At 45.5% G+C, this 22,830-nt stretch overlaps 1 protein-coding gene and 32 non-coding genes across 36 annotated transcripts in view; 32 read left to right on the plus strand and 1 right to left on the minus strand.

Moving 5' to 3' along the window:
• The first annotated feature begins 254 nt into the window (after positions 1–254).
• Positions 255–325, plus strand: trnag-gcc. The gene has a single exon. It is a non-coding gene; the product is annotated as a tRNA-Gly (tRNA).
• A 553-nt stretch (positions 326–878) lies between these two features.
• Positions 879–949, plus strand: trnag-gcc. The gene has a single exon. It is a non-coding gene; the product is annotated as a tRNA-Gly (tRNA).
• A 552-nt stretch (positions 950–1,501) lies between these two features.
• trnag-gcc lies at positions 1,502–1,572 on the plus strand. Its single transcript has one exon. It is a non-coding gene; the product is annotated as a tRNA-Gly (tRNA).
• A 553-nt stretch (positions 1,573–2,125) lies between these two features.
• On the plus strand, positions 2,126–2,196 carry trnag-gcc. The gene has a single exon. It is a non-coding gene; the product is annotated as a tRNA-Gly (tRNA).
• Positions 2,197–2,749: 553 nt separating this feature from the next.
• On the plus strand, positions 2,750–2,820 carry trnag-gcc. The gene has a single exon. It is a non-coding gene; the product is annotated as a tRNA-Gly (tRNA).
• Positions 2,821–3,374: 554 nt separating this feature from the next.
• Positions 3,375–3,445, plus strand: trnag-gcc. Its single transcript has one exon. It is a non-coding gene; the product is annotated as a tRNA-Gly (tRNA).
• Positions 3,446–3,997: 552 nt separating this feature from the next.
• On the plus strand, positions 3,998–4,068 carry trnag-gcc. Its single transcript has one exon. It is a non-coding gene; the product is annotated as a tRNA-Gly (tRNA).
• A 553-nt stretch (positions 4,069–4,621) lies between these two features.
• On the plus strand, positions 4,622–4,692 carry trnag-gcc. Its single transcript has one exon. It is a non-coding gene; the product is annotated as a tRNA-Gly (tRNA).
• Positions 4,693–5,246: 554 nt separating this feature from the next.
• trnag-gcc lies at positions 5,247–5,317 on the plus strand. The gene has a single exon. It is a non-coding gene; the product is annotated as a tRNA-Gly (tRNA).
• A 553-nt stretch (positions 5,318–5,870) lies between these two features.
• trnag-gcc lies at positions 5,871–5,941 on the plus strand. Its single transcript has one exon. It is a non-coding gene; the product is annotated as a tRNA-Gly (tRNA).
• Positions 5,942–6,493: 552 nt separating this feature from the next.
• On the plus strand, positions 6,494–6,564 carry trnag-gcc. Its single transcript has one exon. It is a non-coding gene; the product is annotated as a tRNA-Gly (tRNA).
• A 550-nt stretch (positions 6,565–7,114) lies between these two features.
• trnag-gcc lies at positions 7,115–7,185 on the plus strand. Its single transcript has one exon. It is a non-coding gene; the product is annotated as a tRNA-Gly (tRNA).
• A 554-nt stretch (positions 7,186–7,739) lies between these two features.
• On the plus strand, positions 7,740–7,810 carry trnag-gcc. The gene has a single exon. It is a non-coding gene; the product is annotated as a tRNA-Gly (tRNA).
• A 554-nt stretch (positions 7,811–8,364) lies between these two features.
• Positions 8,365–8,435, plus strand: trnag-gcc. The gene has a single exon. It is a non-coding gene; the product is annotated as a tRNA-Gly (tRNA).
• Positions 8,436–8,988: 553 nt separating this feature from the next.
• On the plus strand, positions 8,989–9,059 carry trnag-gcc. Its single transcript has one exon. It is a non-coding gene; the product is annotated as a tRNA-Gly (tRNA).
• A 551-nt stretch (positions 9,060–9,610) lies between these two features.
• trnag-gcc lies at positions 9,611–9,681 on the plus strand. Its single transcript has one exon. It is a non-coding gene; the product is annotated as a tRNA-Gly (tRNA).
• A 552-nt stretch (positions 9,682–10,233) lies between these two features.
• Positions 10,234–10,304, plus strand: trnag-gcc. The gene has a single exon. It is a non-coding gene; the product is annotated as a tRNA-Gly (tRNA).
• A 552-nt stretch (positions 10,305–10,856) lies between these two features.
• Positions 10,857–10,927, plus strand: trnag-gcc. The gene has a single exon. It is a non-coding gene; the product is annotated as a tRNA-Gly (tRNA).
• Positions 10,928–11,479: 552 nt separating this feature from the next.
• Positions 11,480–11,550, plus strand: trnag-gcc. Its single transcript has one exon. It is a non-coding gene; the product is annotated as a tRNA-Gly (tRNA).
• A 554-nt stretch (positions 11,551–12,104) lies between these two features.
• trnag-gcc lies at positions 12,105–12,175 on the plus strand. Its single transcript has one exon. It is a non-coding gene; the product is annotated as a tRNA-Gly (tRNA).
• Positions 12,176–12,729: 554 nt separating this feature from the next.
• trnag-gcc lies at positions 12,730–12,800 on the plus strand. Its single transcript has one exon. It is a non-coding gene; the product is annotated as a tRNA-Gly (tRNA).
• Positions 12,801–13,354: 554 nt separating this feature from the next.
• On the plus strand, positions 13,355–13,425 carry trnag-gcc. Its single transcript has one exon. It is a non-coding gene; the product is annotated as a tRNA-Gly (tRNA).
• A 552-nt stretch (positions 13,426–13,977) lies between these two features.
• On the plus strand, positions 13,978–14,048 carry trnag-gcc. The gene has a single exon. It is a non-coding gene; the product is annotated as a tRNA-Gly (tRNA).
• A 552-nt stretch (positions 14,049–14,600) lies between these two features.
• Positions 14,601–14,671, plus strand: trnag-gcc. Its single transcript has one exon. It is a non-coding gene; the product is annotated as a tRNA-Gly (tRNA).
• A 554-nt stretch (positions 14,672–15,225) lies between these two features.
• Positions 15,226–15,296, plus strand: trnag-gcc. The gene has a single exon. It is a non-coding gene; the product is annotated as a tRNA-Gly (tRNA).
• Positions 15,297–15,849: 553 nt separating this feature from the next.
• Positions 15,850–15,920, plus strand: trnag-gcc. Its single transcript has one exon. It is a non-coding gene; the product is annotated as a tRNA-Gly (tRNA).
• A 553-nt stretch (positions 15,921–16,473) lies between these two features.
• On the plus strand, positions 16,474–16,544 carry trnag-gcc. Its single transcript has one exon. It is a non-coding gene; the product is annotated as a tRNA-Gly (tRNA).
• Positions 16,545–17,717: 1,173 nt separating this feature from the next.
• On the plus strand, positions 17,718–17,788 carry trnag-gcc. The gene has a single exon. It is a non-coding gene; the product is annotated as a tRNA-Gly (tRNA).
• Positions 17,789–18,341: 553 nt separating this feature from the next.
• Positions 18,342–18,412, plus strand: trnag-gcc. Its single transcript has one exon. It is a non-coding gene; the product is annotated as a tRNA-Gly (tRNA).
• Positions 18,413–18,964: 552 nt separating this feature from the next.
• trnag-gcc lies at positions 18,965–19,035 on the plus strand. Its single transcript has one exon. It is a non-coding gene; the product is annotated as a tRNA-Gly (tRNA).
• Positions 19,036–19,589: 554 nt separating this feature from the next.
• Positions 19,590–19,660, plus strand: trnag-gcc. Its single transcript has one exon. It is a non-coding gene; the product is annotated as a tRNA-Gly (tRNA).
• A 552-nt stretch (positions 19,661–20,212) lies between these two features.
• On the plus strand, positions 20,213–20,283 carry trnag-gcc. The gene has a single exon. It is a non-coding gene; the product is annotated as a tRNA-Gly (tRNA).
• Positions 20,284–21,278: 995 nt separating this feature from the next.
• The window catches only part of LOC124048570 (tyrosine-protein kinase JAK2-like), a 77,056-nt gene continuing 75,504 nt past the window's right edge, over positions 21,279–22,830 (minus strand). For all 4 annotated transcript variants that reach the window (XM_046369493.1, XM_046369492.1, XM_046369496.1 and 1 more), the window contains one exon: positions 21,279–22,830. This exon is cut by the window's right edge and continues 836 nt beyond it. The gene's annotated coding sequence lies outside the window, so the exon portion shown is untranslated.

A 22,830-nucleotide genomic window follows, 5' to 3' on the forward strand; every position in this document is an offset into this window, starting at 1 on the left:
ACACTCCAAACTTAGGGTTAGTACCAATGCTCCACGTTTTTTCAAAGGTCCAACACACCTGCTCCTTGTTAGTATAGTGGTGAGTATCCCCACCTGTCACGCGGGAGACCGGGGTTCAATTTCCCGACGGGGAGAAAGGACTGCTTTTTTTTTAGGGTGAACAATGTTGCTGAGCCCACAAAGTGGAAAATATTCTTTGGAAAAAAGCTTTATGATACGATTGCCAGCCTTTGGGGTTAACTCAGGTTTCCAAGGCATTGGTTGTTCAGTGGTAGAATTCTCGCCTGCCACGCGGGAGGCCCGGGTTCGATTCCCGGCCAATGCAAGAAGTTTTGAACATGTCATTTCGACACTTTGTGCAAGGCTTTAGTTGTTAAATGGGAAAGAGTAACCAACTTGTCAGCGACAACTGTCTTGAGTTTGGCATTTGTGACAATGTCCTGGGATTTCCCACAAACGCCTCACCTTCTAACTAGTATTGTGTGGCTTGTGAGCAGTATAGGGCAGAATCGACTACATGTACGTGTTCGTGAGAGTCTCAGCTTTCCATAGAGGGGTCATAGAAGTTCCTAGCTCCAACCATTCAGTCTCTACAGATATTTTTGTTAGAAGGGTTTAAGCCCGACACTCCAAACTTAGGGTTAGTACCAATGCTCCACGTTTTTTCAAAGGTCCAACACACCTGCTCCTTGTTAGTATAGTGGTGAGTATCCCCACCTGTCACGCGGGAGACCGGGGTTCAATTTCCCGACGGGGAGAAAGGACTGCTTTTTTTTTAGGGTGAACAATGTTGCTGAGCCCACAAAGTGGAAAATATTCTTTGGAAAAAAGCTTTATGATACGATTGCCAGCCTTTGGGGTTAACTCAGGTTTCCAAGGCATTGGTTGTTCAGTGGTAGAATTCTCGCCTGCCACGCGGGAGGCCCGGGTTCGATTCCCGGCCAATGCAAGAAGTTTTGAACATGTCATTTCGACACTTTGTGCAAGGCTTTAGTTGTTAAATGGGAAAGAGTAACCAACTTGTCAGCGACAACTGTCTTGAGTTTGGCATTTGTGACAATGTCCTGGGATTTCCCACAAACGCCTCACCTTCTAACTAGTATTGTGTGGCTTGTGAGCAGTATAGGGCAGAATCGACTACATGTACGTGTTCGTGAGAGTCTCAGCTTTCCATAGAGGGGTCATAGAAGTTCCTAGCTCCAACCATTCAGTCTCTACAGATATTTTTGTTAGAAGGGTTTAAGCCCGACACTCCAAACTTAGGGTTAGTACCAATGCTCCACGTTTTTTCAAAGGTCCAACACACCTGCTCCTTGTTAGTATAGTGGTGAGTATCCCCACCTGTCACGCGGGAGACCGGGGTTCAATTTCCCGACGGGGAGAAAGGACTGCTTTTTTTTAGGGTGAACAATGTTGCTGAGCCCACAAAGTGGAAAATATTCTTTGGAAAAAAGCTTTATGATACGATTGCCAGCCTTTGGGGTTAACTCAGGTTTCCAAGGCATTGGTTGTTCAGTGGTAGAATTCTCGCCTGCCACGCGGGAGGCCCGGGTTCGATTCCCGGCCAATGCAAGAAGTTTTGAACATGTCATTTCGACACTTTGTGCAAGGCTTTAGTTGTTAAATGGGAAAGAGTAACCAACTTGTCAGCGACAACTGTCTTGAGTTTGGCATTTGTGACAATGTCCTGGGATTTCCCACAAACGCCTCACCTTCTAACTAGTATTGTGTGGCTTGTGAGCAGTATAGGGCAGAATCGACTACATGTACGTGTTCGTGAGAGTCTCAGCTTTCCATAGAGGGGTCATAGAAGTTCCTAGCTCCAACCATTCAGTCTCTACAGATATTTTTGTTAGAAGGGTTTAAGCCCGACACTCCAAACTTAGGGTTAGTACCAATGCTCCACGTTTTTTCAAAGGTCCAACACACCTGCTCCTTGTTAGTATAGTGGTGAGTATCCCCACCTGTCACGCGGGAGACCGGGGTTCAATTTCCCGACGGGGAGAAAGGACTGCTTTTTTTTTAGGGTGAACAATGTTGCTGAGCCCACAAAGTGGAAAATATTCTTTGGAAAAAAGCTTTATGATACGATTGCCAGCCTTTGGGGTTAACTCAGGTTTCCAAGGCATTGGTTGTTCAGTGGTAGAATTCTCGCCTGCCACGCGGGAGGCCCGGGTTCGATTCCCGGCCAATGCAAGAAGTTTTGAACATGTCATTTCGACACTTTGTGCAAGGCTTTAGTTGTTAAATGGGAAAGAGTAACCAACTTGTCAGCGACAACTGTCTTGAGTTTGGCATTTGTGACAATGTCCTGGGATTTCCCACAAACGCCTCACCTTCTAACTAGTATTGTGTGGCTTGTGAGCAGTATAGGGCAGAATCGACTACATGTACGTGTTCGTGAGAGTCTCAGCTTTCCATAGAGGGGTCATAGAAGTTCCTAGCTCCAACCATTCAGTCTCTACAGATATTTTTGTTAGAAGGGTTTAAGCCCGACACTCCAAACTTAGGGTTAGTACCAATGCTCCACGTTTTTTCAAAGGTCCAACCACCTGCTCCTTGTTAGTATAGTGGTGAGTATCCCCACCTGTCACGCGGGAGACCGGGGTTCAATTTCCCGACGGGGAGAAAGGACTGCTTTTTTTTTTAGGGTGAACAATGTTGCTGAGCCCACAAAGTGGAAAATATTCTTTGGAAAAAAGCTTTATGATACGATTGCCAGCCTTTGGGGTTAACTCAGGTTTCCAAGGCATTGGTTGTTCAGTGGTAGAATTCTCGCCTGCCACGCGGGAGGCCCGGGTTCGATTCCCGGCCAATGCAAGAAGTTTTGAACATGTCATTTCGACACTTTGTGCAAGGCTTTAGTTGTTAAATGGGAAAGAGTAACCAACTTGTCAGCGACAACTGTCTTGAGTTTGGCATTTGTGACAATGTCCTGGGATTTCCCACAAACGCCTCACCTTCTAACTAGTATTGTGTGGCTTGTGAGCAGTATAGGGCAGAATCGACTACATGTACGTGTTCGTGAGAGTCTCAGCTTTCCATAGAGGGGTCATAGAAGTTCCTAGCTCCAACCATTCAGTCTCTACAGATATTTTTGTTAGAAGGGTTTAAGCCCGACACTCCAAACTTAGGGTTAGTACCAATGCTCCACGTTTTTTCAAAGGTCCAACACACCTGCTCCTTGTTAGTATAGTGGTGAGTATCCCCACCTGTCACGCGGGAGACCGGGGTTCAATTTCCCGACGGGGAGAAAGGACTGCTTTTTTTTTTAGGGTGAACAATGTTGCTGAGCCCACAAAGTGGAAAATATTCTTTGGAAAAAAGCTTTATGATACGATTGCCAGCCTTTGGGGTTAACTCAGGTTTCCAAGGCATTGGTTGTTCAGTGGTAGAATTCTCGCCTGCCACGCGGGAGGCCCGGGTTCGATTCCCGGCCAATGCAAGAAGTTTTGAACATGTCATTTCGACACTTTGTGCAAGGCTTTAGTTGTTAAATGGGAAAGAGTAACCAACTTGTCAGCGACAACTGTCTTGAGTTTGGCATTTGTGACAATGTCCTGGGATTTCCCACAAACGCCTCACCTTCTAACTAGTATTGTGTGGCTTGTGAGCAGTATAGGGCAGAATCGACTACATGTACGTGTTCGTGAGAGTCTCAGCTTTCCATAGAGGGGTCATAGAAGTTCCTAGCTCCAACCATTCAGTCTCTACAGATATTTTTGTTAGAAGGGTTTAAGCCCGACACTCCAAACTTAGGGTTAGTACCAATGCTCCACGTTTTTTCAAAGGTCCAACACACCTGCTCCTTGTTAGTATAGTGGTGAGTATCCCCACCTGTCACGCGGGAGACCGGGGTTCAATTTCCCGACGGGGAGAAAGGACTGCTTTTTTTTAGGGTGAACAATGTTGCTGAGCCCACAAAGTGGAAAATATTCTTTGGAAAAAAGCTTTATGATACGATTGCCAGCCTTTGGGGTTAACTCAGGTTTCCAAGGCATTGGTTGTTCAGTGGTAGAATTCTCGCCTGCCACGCGGGAGGCCCGGGTTCGATTCCCGGCCAATGCAAGAAGTTTTGAACATGTCATTTCGACACTTTGTGCAAGGCTTTAGTTGTTAAATGGGAAAGAGTAACCAACTTGTCAGCGACAACTGTCTTGAGTTTGGCATTTGTGACAATGTCCTGGGATTTCCCACAAACGCCTCACCTTCTAACTAGTATTGTGTGGCTTGTGAGCAGTATAGGGCAGAATCGACTACATGTACGTGTTCGTGAGAGTCTCAGCTTTCCATAGAGGGGTCATAGAAGTTCCTAGCTCCAACCATTCAGTCTCTACAGATATTTTTGTTAGAAGGGTTTAAGCCCGACACTCCAAACTTAGGGTTAGTACCAATGCTCCACGTTTTTTCAAAGGTCCAACACACCTGCTCCTTGTTAGTATAGTGGTGAGTATCCCCACCTGTCACGCGGGAGACCGGGGTTCAATTTCCCGACGGGGAGAAAGGACTGCTTTTTTTTTAGGGTGAACAATGTTGCTGAGCCCACAAAGTGGAAAATATTCTTTGGAAAAAAGCTTTATGATACGATTGCCAGCCTTTGGGGTTAACTCAGGTTTCCAAGGCATTGGTTGTTCAGTGGTAGAATTCTCGCCTGCCACGCGGGAGGCCCGGGTTCGATTCCCGGCCAATGCAAGAAGTTTTGAACATGTCATTTCGACACTTTGTGCAAGGCTTTAGTTGTTAAATGGGAAAGAGTAACCAACTTGTCAGCGACAACTGTCTTGAGTTTGGCATTTGTGACAATGTCCTGGGATTTCCCACAAACGCCTCACCTTCTAACTAGTATTGTGTGGCTTGTGAGCAGTATAGGGCAGAATCGACTACATGTACGTGTTCGTGAGAGTCTCAGCTTTCCATAGAGGGGTCATAGAAGTTCCTAGCTCCAACCATTCAGTCTCTACAGATATTTTTGTTAGAAGGGTTTAAGCCCGACACTCCAAACTTAGGGTTAGTACCAATGCTCCACGTTTTTTCAAAGGTCCAACACACCTGCTCCTTGTTAGTATAGTGGTGAGTATCCCCACCTGTCACGCGGGAGACCGGGGTTCAATTTCCCGACGGGGAGAAAGGACTGCTTTTTTTTTTAGGGTGAACAATGTTGCTGAGCCCACAAAGTGGAAAATATTCTTTGGAAAAAAGCTTTATGATACGATTGCCAGCCTTTGGGGTTAACTCAGGTTTCCAAGGCATTGGTTGTTCAGTGGTAGAATTCTCGCCTGCCACGCGGGAGGCCCGGGTTCGATTCCCGGCCAATGCAAGAAGTTTTGAACATGTCATTTCGACACTTTGTGCAAGGCTTTAGTTGTTAAATGGGAAAGAGTAACCAACTTGTCAGCGACAACTGTCTTGAGTTTGGCATTTGTGACAATGTCCTGGGATTTCCCACAAACGCCTCACCTTCTAACTAGTATTGTGTGGCTTGTGAGCAGTATAGGGCAGAATCGACTACATGTACGTGTTCGTGAGAGTCTCAGCTTTCCATAGAGGGGTCATAGAAGTTCCTAGCTCCAACCATTCAGTCTCTACAGATATTTTTGTTAGAAGGGTTTAAGCCCGACACTCCAAACTTAGGGTTAGTACCAATGCTCCACGTTTTTTCAAAGGTCCAACACACCTGCTCCTTGTTAGTATAGTGGTGAGTATCCCCACCTGTCACGCGGGAGACCGGGGTTCAATTTCCCGACGGGGAGAAAGGACTGCTTTTTTTTTAGGGTGAACAATGTTGCTGAGCCCACAAAGTGGAAAATATTCTTTGGAAAAAAGCTTTATGATACGATTGCCAGCCTTTGGGGTTAACTCAGGTTTCCAAGGCATTGGTTGTTCAGTGGTAGAATTCTCGCCTGCCACGCGGGAGGCCCGGGTTCGATTCCCGGCCAATGCAAGAAGTTTTGAACATGTCATTTCGACACTTTGTGCAAGGCTTTAGTTGTTAAATGGGAAAGAGTAACCAACTTGTCAGCGACAACTGTCTTGAGTTTGGCATTTGTGACAATGTCCTGGGATTTCCCACAAACGCCTCACCTTCTAACTAGTATTGTGTGGCTTGTGAGCAGTATAGGGCAGAATCGACTACATGTACGTGTTCGTGAGAGTCTCAGCTTTCCATAGAGGGGTCATAGAAGTTCCTAGCTCCAACCATTCAGTCTCTACAGATATTTTTGTTAGAAGGGTTTAAGCCCGACACTCCAAACTTAGGGTTAGTACCAATGCTCCACGTTTTTTCAAAGGTCCAACACACCTGCTCCTTGTTAGTATAGTGGTGAGTATCCCCACCTGTCACGCGGGAGACCGGGGTTCAATTTCCCGACGGGGAGAAAGGACTGCTTTTTTTTAGGGTGAACAATGTTGCTGAGCCCACAAAGTGGAAAATATTCTTTGGAAAAAAGCTTTATGATACGATTGCCAGCCTTTGGGGTTAACTCAGGTTTCCAAGGCATTGGTTGTTCAGTGGTAGAATTCTCGCCTGCCACGCGGGAGGCCCGGGTTCGATTCCCGGCCAATGCAAGAAGTTTTGAACATGTCATTTCGACACTTTGTGCAAGGCTTTAGTTGTTAAATGGGAAAGAGTAACCAACTTGTCAGCGACAACTGTCTTGAGTTTGGCATTTGTGACAATGTCCTGGGATTTCCCACAAACGCCTCACCTTCTAACTAGTATTGTGTGGCTTGTGAGCAGTATAGGGCAGAATCGACTACATGTACGTGTTCGTGAGAGTCTCAGCTTTCCATAGAGGGGTCATAGAAGTTCCTAGCTCCAACCATTCAGTCTCTACAGATATTTTTGTTAGAAGGGTTTAAGCCCGACACTCCAAACTTAGGGTTAGTACCAATGCTCCACGTTTTTTCAAAGGTCCAACACACCTGCTCCTTGTTAGTATAGTGGTGAGTATCCCCACCTGTCACGCGGGAGACCGGGGTTCAATTTCCCGACGGGGAGAAAGGACTGCTTTTTTTTTAGGGTGAACAATGTTGCTGAGCCCACAAAGTGGAAAATATTCTTTGGAAAAAAGCATGATACGATTGCCAGCCTTTGGGGTTAACTCAGGTTTCCAAGGCATTGGTTGTTCAGTGGTAGAATTCTCGCCTGCCACGCGGGAGGCCCGGGTTCGATTCCCGGCCAATGCAAGAAGTTTTGAACATGTCATTTCGACACTTTGTGCAAGGCTTTAGTTGTTAAATGGGAAAGAGTAACCAACTTGTCAGCGACAACTGTCTTGAGTTTGGCATTTGTGACAATGTCCTGGGATTTCCCACAAACGCCTCACCTTCTAACTAGTATTGTGTGGCTTGTGAGCAGTATAGGGCAGAATCGACTACATGTACGTGTTCGTGAGAGTCTCAGCTTTCCATAGAGGGGTCATAGAAGTTCCTAGCTCCAACCATTCAGTCTCTACAGATATTTTTGTTAGAAGGGTTTAAGCCCGACACTCCAAACTTAGGGTTAGTACCAATGCTCCACGTTTTTTCAAAGGTCCAACACACCTGCTCCTTGTTAGTATAGTGGTGAGTATCCCCCCCTGTCACGCGGGAGACCGGGGTTCAATTTCCCGACGGGGAGAAAGGACTGCTTTTTTTTTTAGGGTGAACAATGTTGCTGAGCCCACAAAGTGGAAAATATTCTTTGGAAAAAAGCTTTATGATACGATTGCCAGCCTTTGGGGTTAACTCAGGTTTCCAAGGCATTGGTTGTTCAGTGGTAGAATTCTCGCCTGCCACGCGGGAGGCCCGGGTTCGATTCCCGGCCAATGCAAGAAGTTTTGAACATGTCATTTCGACACTTTGTGCAAGGCTTTAGTTGTTAAATGGGAAAGAGTAACCAACTTGTCAGCGACAACTGTCTTGAGTTTGGCATTTGTGACAATGTCCTGGGATTTCCCACAAACGCCTCACCTTCTAACTAGTATTGTGTGGCTTGTGAGCAGTATAGGGCAGAATCGACTACATGTACGTGTTCGTGAGAGTCTCAGCTTTCCATAGAGGGGTCATAGAAGTTCCTAGCTCCAACCATTCAGTCTCTACAGATATTTTTGTTAGAAGGGTTTAAGCCCGACACTCCAAACTTAGGGTTAGTACCAATGCTCCACGTTTTTTCAAAGGTCCAACACACCTGCTCCTTGTTAGTATAGTGGTGAGTATCCCCACCTGTCACGCGGGAGACCGGGGTTCAATTTCCCGACGGGGAGAAAGGACTGCTTTTTTTTTTAGGGTGAACAATGTTGCTGAGCCCACAAAGTGGAAAATATTCTTTGGAAAAAAGCTTTATGATACGATTGCCAGCCTTTGGGGTTAACTCAGGTTTCCAAGGCATTGGTTGTTCAGTGGTAGAATTCTCGCCTGCCACGCGGGAGGCCCGGGTTCGATTCCCGGCCAATGCAAGAAGTTTTGAACATGTCATTTCGACACTTTGTGCAAGGCTTTAGTTGTTAAATGGGAAAGAGTAACCAACTTGTCAGCGACAACTGTCTTGAGTTTGGCATTTGTGACAATGTCCTGGGATTTCCCACAAACGCCTCACCTTCTAACTAGTATTGTGTGGCTTGTGAGCAGTATAGGGCAGAATCGACTACATGTACGTGTTCGTGAGAGTCTCAGCTTTCCATAGAGGGGTCATAGAAGTTCCTAGCTCCAACCATTCAGTCTCTACAGATATTTTTGTTAGAAGGGTTTAAGCCCGACACTCCAAACTTAGGGTTAGTACCAATGCTCCACGTTTTTTCAAAGGTCCAACACACCTGCTCCTTGTTAGTATAGTGGTGAGTATCCCCACCTGTCACGCGGGAGACCGGGGTTCAATTTCCCGACGGGGAGAAAGGACTGCTTTTTTTTTAGGGTGAACAATGTTGCTGAGCCCACAAAGTGGAAAATATTCTTTGGAAAAAAGCTTTATGATACGATTGCCAGCCTTTGGGGTTAACTCAGGTTTCCAAGGCATTGGTTGTTCAGTGGTAGAATTCTCGCCTGCCACGCGGGAGGCCCGGGTTCGATTCCCGGCCAATGCAAGAAGTTTTGAACATGTCATTTCGACACTTTGTGCAAGGCTTTAGTTGTTAAATGGGAAAGAGTAACCAACTTGTCAGCGACAACTGTCTTGAGTTTGGCATTTGTGACAATGTCCTGGGATTTCCCACAAACGCCTCACCTTCTAACTAGTATTGTGTGGCTTGTGAGCAGTATAGGGCAGAATCGACTACATGTACGTGTTCGTGAGAGTCTCAGCTTTCCATAGAGGGGTCATAGAAGTTCCTAGCTCCAACCATTCAGTCTCTACAGATATTTTTGTTAGAAGGGTTTAAGCCCGACACTCCAAACTTAGGGTTAGTACCAATGCTCCACGTTTTTTCAAAGGTCCAACACACCTGCTCCTTGTTAGTATAGTGGTGAGTATCCCCACCTGTCACGCGGGAGACCGGGGTTCAATTTCCCGACGGGGAGAAAGGACTGCTTTTTTTTAGGGTGAACAATGTTGCTGAGCCCACAAAGTGGAAAATATTCTTTGGAAAAAAGCTTTATGATACGATTGCCAGCCTTGGGGTTAACTCAGGTTTCCAAGGCATTGGTTGTTCAGTGGTAGAATTCTCGCCTGCCACGCGGGAGGCCCGGGTTCGATTCCCGGCCAATGCAAGAAGTTTTGAACATGTCATTTCGACACTTTGTGCAAGGCTTTAGTTGTTAAATGGGAAAGAGTAACCAACTTGTCAGCGACAACTGTCTTGAGTTTGGCATTTGTGACAATGTCCTGGGATTTCCCACAAACGCCTCACCTTCTAACTAGTATTGTGTGGCTTGTGAGCAGTATAGGGCAGAATCGACTACATGTACGTGTTCGTGAGAGTCTCAGCTTTCCATAGAGGGGTCATAGAAGTTCCTAGCTCCAACCATTCAGTCTCTACAGATATTTTTGTTAGAAGGGTTTAAGCCCGACACTCCAAACTTAGGGTTAGTACCAATGCTCCACGTTTTTTCAAAGGTCCAACACACCTGCTCCTTGTTAGTATAGTGGTGAGTATCCCCACCTGTCACGCGGGAGACCGGGTTCAATTTCCCGACGGGGAGAAAGGACTGCTTTTTTTTTAGGGTGAACAATGTTGCTGAGCCCACAAAGTGGAAAATATTCTTTGGAAAAAAGCTTTATGATACGATTGCCAGCCTTTGGGGTTAACTCAGGTTTCCAAGGCATTGGTTGTTCAGTGGTAGAATTCTCGCCTGCCACGCGGGAGGCCCGGGTTCGATTCCCGGCCAATGCAAGAAGTTTTGAACATGTCATTTCGACACTTTGTGCAAGGCTTTAGTTGTTAAATGGGAAAGAGTAACCAACTTGTCAGCGACAACTGTCTTGAGTTTGGCATTTGTGACAATGTCCTGGGATTTCCCACAAACGCCTCACCTTCTAACTAGTATTGTGTGGCTTGTGAGCAGTATAGGGCAGAATCGACTACATGTACGTGTTCGTGAGAGTCTCAGCTTTCCATAGAGGGGTCATAGAAGTTCCTAGCTCCAACCATTCAGTCTCTACAGATATTTTTGTTAGAAGGGTTTAAGCCCGACACTCCAAACTTAGGGTTAGTACCAATGCTCCACGTTTTTTCAAAGGTCCAACACACCTGCTCCTTGTTAGTATAGTGGTGAGTATCCCCACCTGTCACGGGAGACCGGGGTTCAATTTCCCGACGGGGAGAAAGGACTGCTTTTTTTTTTAGGGTGAACAATGTTGCTGAGCCCACAAAGTGGAAAATATTCTTTGGAAAAAAGCTTTATGATACGATTGCCAGCCTTTGGGGTTAACTCAGGTTTCCAAGGCATTGGTTGTTCAGTGGTAGAATTCTCGCCTGCCACGCGGGAGGCCCGGGTTCGATTCCCGGCCAATGCAAGAAGTTTTGAACATGTCATTTCGACACTTTGTGCAAGGCTTTAGTTGTTAAATGGGAAAGAGTAACCAACTTGTCAGCGACAACTGTCTTGAGTTTGGCATTTGTGACAATGTCCTGGGATTTCCCACAAACGCCTCACCTTCTAACTAGTATTGTGTGGCTTGTGAGCAGTATAGGGCAGAATCGACTACATGTACGTGTTCGTGAGAGTCTCAGCTTTCCATAGAGGGGTCATAGAAGTTCCTAGCTCCAACCATTCAGTCTCTACAGATATTTTTGTTAGAAGGGTTTAAGCCCGACACTCCAAACTTAGGGTTAGTACCAATGCTCCACGTTTTTTCAAAGGTCCAACACACCTGCTCCTTGTTAGTATAGTGGTGAGTATCCCCACCTGTCACGCGGGAGACCGGGGTTCAATTTCCCGACGGGGAGAAAGGACTGCTTTTTTTTAGGGTGAACAATGTTGCTGAGCCCACAAAGTGGAAAATATTCTTTGGAAAAAAGCTTTATGATACGATTGCCAGCCTTTGGGGTTAACTCAGGTTTCCAAGGCATTGGTTGTTCAGTGGTAGAATTCTCGCCTGCCACGCGGGAGGCCCGGGTTCGATTCCCGGCCAATGCAAGAAGTTTTGAACATGTCATTTCGACACTTTGTGCAAGGCTTTAGTTGTTAAATGGGAAAGAGTAACCAACTTGTCAGCGACAACTGTCTTGAGTTTGGCATTTGTGACAATGTCCTGGGATTTCCCACAAACGCCTCACCTTCTAACTAGTATTGTGTGGCTTGTGAGCAGTATAGGGCAGAATCGACTACATGTACGTGTTCGTGAGAGTCTCAGCTTTCCATAGAGGGGTCATAGAAGTTCCTAGCTCCAACCATTCAGTCTCTACAGATATTTTTGTTAGAAGGGTTTAAGCCCGACACTCCAAACTTAGGGTTAGTACCAATGCTCCACGTTTTTTCAAAGGTCCAACACACCTGCTCCTTGTTAGTATAGTGGTGAGTATCCCCACCTGTCACGCGGGAGACCGGGGTTCAATTTCCGACGGGGAGAAAGGACTGCTTTTTTTTTTTAGGGTGAACAATGTTGCTGAGCCCACAAAGTGGAAAATATTCTTTGGAAAAAAGCTTTATGATACGATTGCCAGCCTTTGGGGTTAACTCAGGTTTCCAAGGCATTGGTTGTTCAGTGGTAGAATTCTCGCCTGCCACGCGGGAGGCCCGGGTTCGATTCCCGGCCAATGCAAGAAGTTTTGAACATGTCATTTCGACACTTTGTGCAAGGCTTTAGTTGTTAAATGGGAAAGAGTAACCAACTTGTCAGCGACAACTGTCTTGAGTTTGGCATTTGTGACAATGTCCTGGGATTTCCCACAAACGCCTCACCTTCTAACTAGTATTGTGTGGCTTGTGAGCAGTATAGGGCAGAATCGACTACATGTACGTGTTCGTGAGAGTCTCAGCTTTCCATAGAGGGGTCATAGAAGTTCCTAGCTCCAACCATTCAGTCTCTACAGATATTTTTGTTAGAAGGGTTTAAGCCCGACACTCCAAACTTAGGGTTAGTACCAATGCTCCACGTTTTTTCAAAGGTCCAACACACCTGCTCCTTGTTAGTATAGTGGTGAGTATCCCCACCTGTCACGCGGGAGACCGGGGTTCAATTTCCCGACGGGGAGAAAGGACTGCTTTTTTTTTTAGGGTGAACAATGTTGCTGAGCCCACAAAGTGGAAAATATTCTTTGGAAAAAAGCTTTATGATACGATTGCCAGCCTTTGGGGTTAACTCAGGTTTCCAAGGCATTGGTTGTTCAGTGGTAGAATTCTCGCCTGCCACGCGGGAGGCCCGGGTTCGATTCCCGGCCAATGCAAGAAGTTTTGAACATGTCATTTCGACACTTTGTGCAAGGCTTTAGTTGTTAAATGGGAAAGAGTAACCAACTTGTCAGCGACAACTGTCTTGAGTTTGGCATTTGTGACAATGTCCTGGGATTTCCCACAAACGCCTCACCTTCTAACTAGTATTGTGTGGCTTGTGAGCAGTATAGGGCAGAATCGACTACATGTACGTGTTCGTGAGAGTCTCAGCTTTCCATAGAGGGGTCATAGAAGTTCCTAGCTCCAACCATTCAGTCTCTACAGATATTTTTGTTAGAAGGGTTTAAGCCCGACACTCCAAACTTAGGGTTAGTACCAATGCTCCACGTTTTTTCAAAGGTCCAACACACCTGCTCCTTGTTAGTATAGTGGTGAGTATCCCCACCTGTCACGCGGGAGACCGGGGTTCAATTTCCCGACGGGGAGAAAGGACTGCTTTTTTTTTTAGGGTGAACAATGTTGCTGAGCCCACAAAGTGGAAAATATTCTTTGGAAAAAAGCTTTATGATACGATTGCCAGCCTTTGGGGTTAACTCAGGTTTCCAAGGCATTGGTTGTTCAGTGGTAGAATTCTCGCCTGCCACGCGGGAGGCCCGGGTTCGATTCCCGGCCAATGCAAGAAGTTTTGAACATGTCATTTCGACACTTTGTGCAAGGCTTTAGTTGTTAAATGGGAAAGAGTAACCAACTTGTCAGCGACAACTGTCTTGAGTTTGGCATTTGTGACAATGTCCTGGGATTTCCCACAAACGCCTCACCTTCTAACTAGTATTGTGTGGCTTGTGAGCAGTATAGGGCAGAATCGACTACATGTACGTGTTCGTGAGAGTCTCAGCTTTCCATAGAGGGGTCATAGAAGTTCCTAGCTCCAACCATTCAGTCTCTACAGATATTTTTGTTAGAAGGGTTTAAGCCCGACACTCCAAACTTAGGGTTAGTACCAATGCTCCACGTTTTTTCAAAGGTCCAACACACCTGCTCCTTGTTAGTATAGTGGTGAGTATCCCCACCTGTCACGCGGGAGACCGGGGTTCAATTTCCCGACGGGGAGAAAGGACTGCTTTTTTTTAGGGTGAACAATGTTGCTGAGCCCACAAAGTGGAAAATATTCTTTGGAAAAAAGCTTTATGATACGATTGCCAGCCTTTGGGGTTAACTCAGGTTTCCAAGGCATTGGTTGTTCAGTGGTAGAATTCTCGCCTGCCACGCGGGAGGCCCGGGTTCGATTCCCGGCCAATGCAAGAAGTTTTGAACATGTCATTTCGACACTTTGTGCAAGGCTTTAGTTGTTAAATGGGAAAGAGTAACCAACTTGTCAGCGACAACTGTCTTGAGTTTGGCATTTGTGACAATGTCCTGGGATTTCCCACAAACGCCTCACCTTCTAACTAGTATTGTGTGGCTTGTGAGCAGTATAGGGCAGAATCGACTACATGTACGTGTTCGTGAGAGTCTCAGCTTTCCATAGAGGGGTCATAGAAGTTCCTAGCTCCAACCATTCAGTCTCTACAGATATTTTTGTTAGAAGGGTTTAAGCCCGACACTCCAAACTTAGGGTTAGTACCAATGCTCCACGTTTTTTCAAAGGTCCAACACACCTGCTCCTTGTTAGTATAGTGGTGAGTATCCCCACCTGTCACGCGGGAGACCGGGGTTCAATTTCCCGACGGGGAGAAAGGACTGCTTTTTTTTAGGGTGAACAATGTTGCTGAGCCCACAAAGTGGAAAATATTCTTTGGAAAAAAGCTTTATGATACGATTGCCAGCCTTTGGGGTTAACTCAGGTTTCCAAGGCATTGGTTGTTCAGTGGTAGAATTCTCGCCTGCCACGCGGGAGGCCCGGGTTCGATTCCCGGCCAATGCAAGAAGTTTTGAACATGTCATTTCGACACTTTGTGCAAGGCTTTAGTTGTTAAATGGGAAAGAGTAACCAACTTGTCAGCGACAACTGTCTTGAGTTTGGCATTTGTGACAATGTCCTGGGATTTCCCACAAACGCCTCACCTTCTAACTAGTATTGTGTGGCTTGTGAGCAGTATAGGGCAGAATCGACTACATGTACGTGTTCGTGAGAGTCTCAGCTTTCCATAGAGGGGTCATAGAAGTTCCTAGCTCCAACCATTCAGTCTCTACAGATATTTTTGTTAGAAGGGTTTAAGCCCGACACTCCAAACTTAGGGTTAGTACCAATGCTCCACGTTTTTTCAAAGGTCCAACACACCTGCTCCTTGTTAGTATAGTGGTGAGTATCCCCACCTGTCACGCGGGAGACCGGGGTTCAATTTCCCGACGGGGAGAAAGGACTGCTTTTTTTTTTAGGGTGAACAATGTTGCTGAGCCCACAAAGTGGAAAATATTCTTTGGAAAAAAGCTTTATGATACGATTGCCAGCCTTTGGGGTTAACTCAGGTTTCCAAGGCATTGGTTGTTCAGTGGTAGAATTCTCGCCTGCCACGCGGGAGGCCCGGGTTCGATTCCCGGCCAATGCAAGAAGTTTTGAACATGTCATTTCGACACTTTGTGCAAGGCTTTAGTTGTTAAATGGGAAAGAGTAACCAACTTGTCAGCGACAACTGTCTTGAGTTTGGCATTTGTGACAATGTCCTGGGATTTCCCACAAACGCCTCACCTTCTAACTAGTATTGTGTGGCTTGTGAGCAGTATAGGGCAGAATCGACTACATGTACGTGTTCGTGAGAGTCTCAGCTTTCCATAGAGGGGTCATAGAAGTTCCTAGCTCCAACCATTCAGTCTCTACAGATATTTTTGTTAGAAGGGTTTAAGCCCGACACTCCAAACTTAGGGTTAGTACCAATGCTCCACGTTTTTTCAAAGGTCCAACACACCTGCTCCTTGTTAGTATAGTGGTGAGTATCCCCACCTGTCACGCGGGAGACCGGGGTTCAATTTCCCGACGGGGAGAAAGGACTGCTTTTTTTTTAGGGTGAACAATGTTGCTGAGCCCACAAAGTGGAAAATATTCTTTGGAAAAAAGCTTTATGATACGATTGCCAGCCTTTGGGGTTAACTCAGGTTTCCAAGGCATTGGTTGTTCAGTGGTAGAATTCTCGCCTGCCACGCGGGAGGCCCGGGTTCGATTCCCGGCCAATGCAAGAAGTTTTGAACATGTCATTTCGACACTTTGTGCAAGGCTTTAGTTGTTAAATGGGAAAGAGTAACCAACTTGTCAGCGACAACTGTCTTGAGTTTGGCATTTGTGACAATGTCCTGGGATTTCCCACAAACGCCTCACCTTCTAACTAGTATTGTGTAGCTTGTGAGCAGTATAGGGCAGAATCGACTACATGTACGTGTTCGTGAGAGTCTCAGCTTTCCATAGAGGGGTCATAGAAGTTCCTAGCTCCAACCATTCAGTCTCTACAGATATTTTTGTTAGAAGGGTTTAAGCCCGACACTCCAAACTTAGGGTTAGTACCAATGCTCCACGTTTTTTCAAAGGTCCAACACACCTGCTCCTTGTTAGTATAGTGGTGAGTATCCCCACCTGTCACGCGGGAGACCGGGGTTCAATTTCCCGACGGGGAGAAAGGACTGCTTTTTTTTTAGGGTGAACAATGTTGCTGAGCCCACAAAGTGGAAAATATTCTTTGGAAAAAAGCTTTATGATACGATTGCCAGCCTTTGGGGTTAACTCAGGTTTCCAAGGCATTGGTTGTTCAGTGGTAGAATTCTCGCCTGCCACGCGGGAGGCCCGGGTTCGATTCCCGGCCAATGCAAGAAGTTTTGAACATGTCATTTTGACACTTTGTGCAAGGCTTTAGTTGTTAAATGGGAAAGAGTAACCAACTTGTCAGCGACAACTGTCTTGAGTTTGGCATTTGTGACAATGTCCTGGGATTTCCCACAAACGCCTCACCTTCTAACTAGTATTGTGTAGCTTGTGAGCAGTATAGGGCAGAATCGACTACATGTACGTGTTCGTGAGAGTCTCAGCTTTCCATAGAGGGGTCATAGAAGTTCCTAGCTCCAACCATTCAGTCTCTACAGATATTTTTGTTAGAAGGGTTTAAGCCCGACACTCCAAACTTAGGGTTAGTACCAATGCTCCACGTTTTTTCAAAGGTCCAACACACCTGCTCCTTGTTAGTATAGTGGTGAGTATCCCCACCTGTCACGCGGGAGACCGGGGTTCAATTTCCCGACGGGGAGAAAGGACTGCTTTTTTTAGGGTGAACAATGTTGCTGAGCCCACAAAGTGGAAAATATTCTTTGGAAAAAAGCTTTATGATACGATTGCCAGCCTTTGGGGTTAACTCAGGTTTCCAAGGCATTGGTTGTTCAGTGGTAGAATTCTCGCCTGCCACACGGGAGGCCCGGGTTCGATTCCCGGCCAATGCAAGAAGTTTTGAACATGTCATTTCGACACTTTGTGCAAGGCTTTAGTTGTTAAATGGGAAAGAGTAACCAACTTGTCAGCGACAACTGTCTTGAGTTTGGCATTTGTGACAATGTCCTGGGATTTCCCACAAACGCCTCACCTTCTAACTAGTATTGTGTAGCTTGTGAGCAGTATAGGGCAGAATCGACTACATGTACGTGTTCGTGAGAGTCTCAGCTGTCCATAGAGGGGTCATAGAAGTTCCTAGCTCCAACCATTCAGTCTCTACAGATATTTTTGTTAGAAGGGTTTAAGCCCGACACTCCAAACTTAGGGTTAGTACCAATGCCACGTTTTTTCAAAGGTCCAACACACCTGCTCCTTGTTAGTATAGTGGTGAGTATCCCCACCTGTCACGCGGGAGACCGGGGTTCAATTTCCCGACGGGGAGAAAGGACTGCTTTTTTTTTAGGGTGAACAATGTTGCTGAGCCCACAAAGTGGAAAATATTCTTTGGAAAAAAGCTTTATGATACGATTGCCAGCCTTTGGGGTTAACTCAGGTTTCCAAGGCATTGGTTGTTCAGTGGTAGAATTCTCGCCTGCCACGCGGGAGGCCCGGGTTCGATTCCCGGCCAATGCAAGAAGTTTTGAACATGTCATTTCGACACTTTGTGCAAGGCTTTAGTTGTTAAATGGGAAAGAGTAACCAACTTGTCAGCGACAACTGTCTTGAGTTTGGCATTTGTGACAATGTCCTGGGATTTCCCACAAACGCCTCACCTTCTAACTAGTATTGTGTGGCTTGTGAGCAGTATAGGGCAGAATCGACTACATGTACGTGTTCGTGAGAGTCTCAGCTTTCCATAGAGGGGTCATAGAAGTTCCTAGCTCCAACCATTCAGTCTCTACAGATATTTTTGTTAGAAGGGTTTAAGCCCGACACTCCAAACTTAGGGTTAGTACCAATGCTCCACGTTTTTTCAAAGGTCCAACACACCTGCTCCTTGTTAGTATAGTGGTGAGTATCCCCACCTGTCACGCGGGAGACCGGGGTTCAATTTCCCGACGGGGAGAAAGGACTGCTTTTTTTTTAGGGTGAACAATGTTGCTGAGCCCACAAAGTGGAAAATATTCTTTGGAAAAAAGCTTTATGATACGATTGCCAGCCTTTGGGGTTAACTCAGGTTTCCAAGGCATTGGTTGTTCAGTGGTAGAATTCTCGCCTGCCACGCGGGAGGCCCGGGTTCGATTCCCGGCCAATGCAAGAAGTTTTGAACATGTCATTTCGACACTTTGTGCAAGGCTTTAGTTGTTAAATGGGAAAGAGTAACCAACTTGTCAGCGACAACTGTCTTGAGTTTGGCATTTGTGACAATGTCCTGGGATTTCCCACAAACGCCTCACCTTCTAACTAGTATTGTGTAGCTTGTGAGCAGTATAGGGCAGAATCGACTACATGTACGTGTTCGTGAGAGTCTCAGCTTTCCATAGAGGGGTCATAGAAGTTCCTAGCTCCAACCATTCAGTCTCTACAGATATTTTTGTTAGAAGGGTTTAAGCCCGACACTCCAAACTTAGGGTTAGTACCAATGCTCCACGTTTTTTCAAAGGTCCAACACACCTGCTCCTTGTTAGTATAGTGGTGAGTATCCCCACCTGTCACGCGGGAGACCGGGGTTCAATTTCCCGACGGGGAGAAAGGACTGCTTTTTTTTAGGGTGAACAATGTTGCTGAGCCCACAAAGTGGAAAATATTCTTTGGAAAAAAGCTTTATGATACGATTGCCAGCCTTTGGGGTTAACTCAGGTTTCCAAGGCATTGGTTGTTCAGTGGTAGAATTCTCGCCTGCCACGCGGGAGGCCCGGGTTCGATTCCCGGCCAATGCAAGAAGTTTTGAACATGTCATTTCGACACTTTGTGCAAGGCTTTAGTTGTTAAATGGGAAAGAGTAACCAACTTGTCAGCGACAACTGTCTTGAGTTTGGCATTTGTGACAATGTCCTGGGATTTCCCACAAACGCCTCACCTTCTAACTAGTATTGTGTGGCTTGTGAGCAGTATAGGGCAGAATCGACTACATGTACGTGTTCGTGAGAGTCTCAGCTTTCCATAGAGGGGTCATAGAAGTTCCTAGCTCCAACCATTCAGTCTCTACAGATATTTTTGTTAGAAGGGTTTAAGCCCGACACTCCAAACTTAGGGTTAGTACCAATGCTCCACGTTTTTTCAAAGGTCCAACACACCTGCTCCTTGTTAGTATAGTGGTGAGTATCCCCACCTGTCACGCGGGAGACCGGGGTTCAATTTCCCGACGGGGAGAAAGGACTGCTTTTTTTTTTAGGGTGAACAATGTTGCTGAGCCCACAAAGTGGAAAATATTCTTTGGAAAAAAGCTTTATGATACGATTGCCAGCCTTTGGGGTTAACTCAGGTTTCCAAGGCATTGGTTGTTCAGTGGTAGAATTCTCGCCTGCCACGCGGGAGGCCCGGGTTCGATTCCCGGCCAATGCAAGAAGTTTTGAACATGTCATTTCGACACTTTGTGCAAGGCTTTAGTTGTTAAATGGGAAAGAGTAACCAACTTGTCAGCGACAACTGTCTTGAGTTTGGCATTTGTGACAATGTCCTGGGATTTCCCACAAACGCCTCACCTTCTAACTAGTATTGTGTGGCTTGTGAGCAGTATAGGGCAGAATCGACTACATGTACGTGTTCGTGAGAGTCTCAGCTTTCCATAGAGGGGTCATAGAAGTTCCTAGCTCCAACCATTCAGTCTCTACAGATATTTTTGTTAGAAGGGTTTAAGCCCGACACTCCAAACTTAGGGTTAGTACCAATGCTCCACGTTTTTTCAAAGGTCCAACACACCTGCTCCTTGTTAGTATAGTGGTGAGTATCCCCACCTGTCACGCGGGAGACCGGGGTTCAATTTCCCGACGGGGAGAAAGGACTGCTTTTTTTTAGGGTGAACAATGTTGCTGAGCCCACAAAGTGGAAAATATTCTTTGGAAAAAAGCTTTATGATACGATTGCCAGCCTTTGGGGTTAACTCAGGTTTCCAAGGCATTGGTTGTTCAGTGGTAGAATTCTCGCCTGCCACGCGGGAGGCCCGGGTTCGATTCCCGGCCAATGCAAGAAGTTTTGAACATGTCATTTCGACACTTTGTGCAAGGCTTTAGTTGTTAAATGGGAAAGAGTAACCAACTTGTCAGCGACAACTGTCTTGAGTTTGGCATTTGTGACAATGTTTTCCGGCCTCATGGTCTGGACCAGGCCACAGTAGCAGACCACCGTCTCCAGCTCTCCTCATCCCCCACCTCCCTAGATGAACTCCTCTCACTCCTGGGTGGAGTGGGAGACCATAGGGGGTCCGCGGCCAACCTCGACCCCAGTGAAGAGCTCCAGAATCATGCATCGGTGTTGGGAGGAGTCGGGGGAGCCAGAGAGCTGGCCAGGAGCCCAAGCATCAATTGGCAACGCCGCAACAGGTGAAAGAGCAACTTTTCCTTGGGCGTAGCTGGCATGTGCTGCAACCAGGGTTGCACTAAGAATGACATTGGGCGTCTGTGCTGAGACTGGGGCAGTGGGCAACAAGGATGGTGGAGGTAGAGCTGCCCGAGCCTGGGTTTATCTGACCAAACACCTCTCTGTGTTATTGGAGTGTGGGTGAAAGGTTAGCTGTTTTCTTTTCAGTGTTTGACTAGTTTTACCCTAGCACTGCACAGCTAATTCAAATAATCATCAAGCTTGGATCATTCAAATCAGCTGTGGGGTCCCGAGGACCAGGTTTGGGAAATGCTGGGTTAGCTGTTTAAATGGATTTGTACGCTTTTCTGTATAATGTGCAAGGCAAATAGTTTGCAATTGCAGTTTGCATGCGTTATTGTTCAAATGTTGGTTTCATCATTAAATTAATTACTGATCAAGAGCACTTATGCACTTTCCTGAGAAATATAATTGTTTGAATGACTTAAAATGCATCCCCATCAAGTTTACCCCATTGATATTTACATTTACATTTAAGTCATTTAGCAGACGCTCTTATCCAGAGCAAGTGTATGTAAATGTACAACTCATTGAACATCAATATAAAGTCTATTTTGGAAATCACATCTTGTCCACGTCAATGTCTCTTCCACTAAATGGAATGGTATTTATTAGGTTCATCAAAAATAAATGTCATGTCTGCATTCGACCTGGGGTAAAACCACATTATGGTTAGCCATTACTCAATGTTTACTGTAGCTGACACCATGGTAACAGTCAGGCAATAAGGAAAAACAAGCTCTTATTTCCCTTAGCTTCTCTCCCCCCACTACTCTCTTGGTTTACCACGGAAACAATAACAGTTAGCACAACTAGCTGCAGGTCTGGGCCACCAGCTAAGTCAGCCATGAGGACAGGAGGATCCACCAGACGCAATGACTACCATACCTCCACAGAACATTACACTTACCACCACAACCAAGGTGTACCCGAGAGGGATTTCACACAGCTAGTTTTAACAGGGACTCACTGGTTTGAGGATCCTACCCCCATTTAGCCTCAACACATCACCACAGTTTTCTCCGTGGGAGACCATTCCTTGATTGTAGAACTACTACACCTGAGTAATTGACAAGTCACCAGTCAGAGCCTTAAATAGATAAAAGTTTCTGTGTGTGCGAATACATTTAAAAAATTTAGAGCATCTTAATTTGAAAGAACAAGTAGTTGAATTTTGGAATGTATTTAAAAAAATATATATTTGGAAAGATTTGCATGTATTTACAACGACTTAAAATACATATCATTGGAAGCATATGAAAGACAGTGTTTTCAAATAAATATTAGAATTATTTGGTGTGCATTTGAAAATAGTTGTGAATGTAGTTAAGTTTAGTTTGAAATCGAAGCTATGCAGGTCTCATTTGACTTATTAAATCGCAATATGAAGCCCATACTTTACATTGGTGTCTCATGAGAGGGACAAGATGCCATGTTATGTTTTAAAAACAATTTCTAAAAGCTCGTTGGACACGGAGCAGCAAAGTATTTGAAAAGGGGTTCAAATAGCGTTCCAGGAAAGTTTTGAATAAGTAATCGTTTTGTTCTGTGTATTTAGAAAATACTCAAACTACATACGAAAAAAGTCATTGAAATAACAGACACTCAAACACACATGTATATGAACCCAGGTCTGATGTGCACGTGTGTGTATGTGCAAATTGTCATGTGTATAAGTGACCTTTTTTGAGGGCTGACGGTGTGGATGGAGATGAAAGAGCCACTGTCATCCTCTTGAATTACAACCACTCAAGAGGATGAATACTACAACCAAATAAAATGGCAGTTAAACTTTTGTCTCTCACAAATAAATAAAACATGCCACTAAAAGCAATAAAATCTATTTCTGACCCGTTTTGCAATAACATTCCCTTTAATACTGTACGACTGCTTTGATATAAAATAGCTGATATTTTACAATCAATTTAGCCTAAGCATTATAACTCAAATGCAGCACCAGCACACTTACTTTCAACTCGCAAACAGGTAAACACTCGTATAAAACAATTAAATAAATACATGTTAAAACCCTTTCCTCGCCATGATCATAGATTATCACTTTTTTTAAATGAAAAATAACAAATATGTTCACTCAAAACACTTTAACCTTCGAAGTTTTGACATTGACATCATCT

The sequence above is a fragment of the Oncorhynchus gorbuscha genome, linkage group LG11 (genome assembly GCF_021184085.1).
Source record: "Oncorhynchus gorbuscha isolate QuinsamMale2020 ecotype Even-year linkage group LG11, OgorEven_v1.0, whole genome shotgun sequence".
NCBI classification, from domain to species: domain Eukaryota; kingdom Metazoa; phylum Chordata; class Actinopteri; order Salmoniformes; family Salmonidae; genus Oncorhynchus; species Oncorhynchus gorbuscha.